At 44.7% G+C, this 3,496-nt stretch overlaps 1 pseudogene; it reads left to right on the top strand.

Moving 5' to 3' along the window:
* The first annotated feature begins 206 nt into the window (after nt 1–206).
* LOC112810073 (ATP synthase peripheral stalk subunit d, mitochondrial pseudogene) lies at nt 207–779 on the top strand (annotated as a pseudogene).
* The last annotated feature ends 2,717 nt before the right edge of the window (nt 780–3,496 follow it).

Raw genomic sequence — 3,496 nt, 5'->3', positions numbered from 1 at the left:
CTCCATCACTTTTATATTTCTGCCAGTTTCCTGAAATTCAGTGGAAATTGGTGTGAGCCCTTCTATGAGAAGTGGTGGCTGTTTATTAGAGACAGATAATGCCTATGGATAGTCACATAAACCATTCTACTGATGCGCGCTCTTTAGTTTACTGTTAGCAGCATCTTGATTATGCAAGGGCACAAAAGGGGAGAGAGAGGGACTCTAGGCCGCCGGGGTCGGTGAAGGATCTCAAGATGGCTGCGTGAAAACTTGCTCTAAAAACCATTGACTGGGTAGCTTTTGGGGAGATCATACCCCGAAACCAGAAGGCCATTGCTAACTCCCTGAAATCCTGGAATGAGACACTTACCTCCAGATTGGCTACTCTCCCTGAGAAACCACCTGCTATCGACTGGGCTTACTACAAGGCCAATGTGGCAAAGGCTGGTTTGGTAGATGACTTTGAGAAGAAGTTTAATGCCCTGAAGGTTCCTGTGCCAGAGGATAAATATACTGTTCAGGTGGATGCTGAAGAAAAAGAAGATGTGAAAAGTTGTGCCGAGTTTTTGTCTCTCTCAAAGGCCAGGATTGAGGAATATGAAAAAGAGCTGGAGAAGATGAGGAACATAATTCCATTTGATCAGATGACCACTGAGGACCTGAATGAAGTCTTCCCAGAAACCAGATTAGACAAGAAGAAGTATCCCTATTGGCCTCACAAGCCAATGGAGAATTTATAAACTTGAGTTGGGGAGAAAGCTCTGGCCCTCGTGTTGTAAATGCTGGACATTAAAAATAATGATATGGTAAAAAAAAAAAAAGGGGGGGGGGAGAGAGAGTAACAGAGTCAGAATTCCAACACTCACCGGGACGTCAGCTCTATATAATCTACATCTGACCAAGGTGACCTAGTGGTTCAGAGGCACATTGAGAACCTGACTCCCAGCAGGGGATCTTATAGGCATTGTGGTTTTCCTCCAGGAGTGTAGAGTGCTCCAGGGAAGACATGTCAGGAGTGCTGGCTGGTGGTCGTCTGAACTCAGTTTATAGTCTACTTTTTCTAACCTGTTGTAGAGAGTAGGTATTACAAAAGGTTACTGAAGGCCATGATTCTTTCATTCCCATTTGTATATGTGATACTTGTAAATTTGTATAAAACTATTTATTTGTTTCCTCAAATAAGAGCAAAGATTGAAAAAAGACATAACCAGACAATGAAATATTATTCAACTCTAGAAAGAAGTGAGCTGTCCACCATGAGGAGACATGGAGGGATCTTAAATGCATATTATGAAGTAAAATAAGCTGATCTGAAACAGATGCACACTGCATGATTTCAGCTTTGTGATACTCTGGAAAAGACAGAACTATGAAGACAGTGATGGATCAGGCGTTGTGAGAGGGGGGATGGATGGCAGAGCACAGAGGGTGTTTAGGGCAGTGAGGTTATTCTGTGTAGGCTCACTACATACCATAGTGGTGGATACATGTCATACATTTGTCCAAACCCATAGAATGTACAACACCAAGAGTGACCCCAGTGTAAACCATGGACTTGGGGTTGGTGATGTGCCCATGTGGGTTCATCCTTGGTAACAAATGCACCATCAGGTGGGGGATATTGATGTTGGGGGGCCAGGGAGTCTGTGGGAAATCTCTGTATCTTCCCCTCAATTTTGCTATGAACCTAAAACAGCTCTAAAAAGTAAGGTCTTGGAGCGCCTGGGTGGCTCATTTGGCTGAGCATCCAACCCTTGATTTTGGGTCAGATCATGATCTCAGGGTTGTAAGATTGAGCCCCACGTTGGCTCTGTGCTCAGCAGGGAGTCTATTTGAGATTCTCTCTCTCCTCTCCTCCACTCATCTCTCTCCCTCAAATAATAAAATAACGCATTTTAAAAAATAAGTCTAAATTTAAAAAGACAGCATACTGGAGCTTATAATAAGTAAGAAATGGAGGTGCCCGGGAGGAAAGTAACTTTGGTGGCAACGGGGTGTGTATTCTTCTTGCTGGGTGCTGATGTCCTTACAGATGGCCTGGGGAGACTTTCTGATCCACCCACGAGCCATCCACCGTGCCTCAGTGTTTCTCAAGCTTTTTCACTGCAGCAAAACTGAAGAACAGAAACTCACACCCTGTGGGTCTGGGCATAGAGCCCCAAGCAGCTCACCATTAAAAAAACACTTGAGTTCATATGTTTAGCTTCCGAGTTGTATGCCTGCTTTGTCGTTCTATGTAGGCCACCTGCTGTATTTGCCTCCAGCTCTCAGGCTCTCTCTCAGAGGCAATGACTGTTGCCAAGTTTTCTGTGTAATTCTGGGTGCATGCTACATACACCCACGTGTGTGTGTGTCTTTTTAAACATTCTGTAAGATACTAGATACACTGCTCCATATCGTGCACTTTTGCTTTGTGTTACTTTACTGGGTGGTAAGCTTTGGCTGTCTGTTTTGATGATGGTATCCTAGGCCGTCTTTTTAGGCTGCACTGCATGAGATTCAAACATGAACCATCGTTCATCCAACCAACATCTCAGTGACAGGCACCAGGGCTATGTCAGATCCATGCTTACCCCAAATAATTCAGGGGCACACGCTGTTATCCGTACTTCTGTGGGTGCTTGTGAGGACGTTTATGCTGGGGAGAGTTTGACATAGCCAGTTGCAAAGTTGACCTCTAGACATTATTCTGACCTGGATCCCAGTAGTGCATGAGCATACCTCTTCCCTGTGTCTGCAGGTCCTCAGTGCTGTGCAGCAGACTCATTCTCCCCATCCCCCGGAAAACCATCAGGGACCGCCTCTCACTTCAAACTTCTAATAGAAGGGGGATGTTCTATTTATTGCTCCTTAGAAAACCATTCCACTTCTTGTGTTATATCTTGGGACACGAGAAGAATCTGGTTGGTACATTCTATAGTTTGTGTGGAAATATCATTAATCAAATTCAAAAGTTCGTCTGATATCTTTCTTATCTCGTGTATTACCTCAGGCGTGTATTACAATACACACTGTCCTCCAGGCCTTCCCAACAATCTCTGTAGAGACCTTCCCACTCTTGCCTGCCCACTGGTCACATGTTCTGGCTTTTGTTTTCAAAGTACCTCATTTTATTTTTTTTAAATTTTTTTTAAAGATTTTATTTATTTATTTGACAGAGAGAGAGAGACAGCGAGAGGGAACACAAGCAGGGGGAGTGGGAGAGGGAGAAGCAGGCTTCCTGCCAAGCAGGGAGCCCGATGCGGGGCTCGATTCCAGGACCCTGGGATCATGACCTGAGCCGAAGGCAGACGCTTAATGACTGAGCCACCCAGGTGCCCCAGAAGTACCTCGTTTTAAAGTACAAAATAATTTTTCAGTTATCTCTTACCATACAACAAGCCATCCCCAAACTTGATGGCTTAAAATGGCCCTTTATTGATATTGCATACTGCTCCTTGGGTTGACTAGGCTCAGTTGGTGGCTTTTTCTGGGTCTGTCATGGCTGCAGTGAGATGGTCGCTGGGCAAGAGGA

Source organism: Callorhinus ursinus, unplaced genomic scaffold (genome assembly GCF_003265705.2).
Source record: "Callorhinus ursinus isolate GAN/ISIS: 27379988/994484 unplaced genomic scaffold, GSC_fseal_2.0 scaffold36, whole genome shotgun sequence".
Lineage (NCBI taxonomy): Eukaryota > Metazoa > Chordata > Mammalia > Carnivora > Otariidae > Callorhinus > Callorhinus ursinus.
This window is presented reverse-complemented; position numbering and strand designations above follow the sequence as displayed.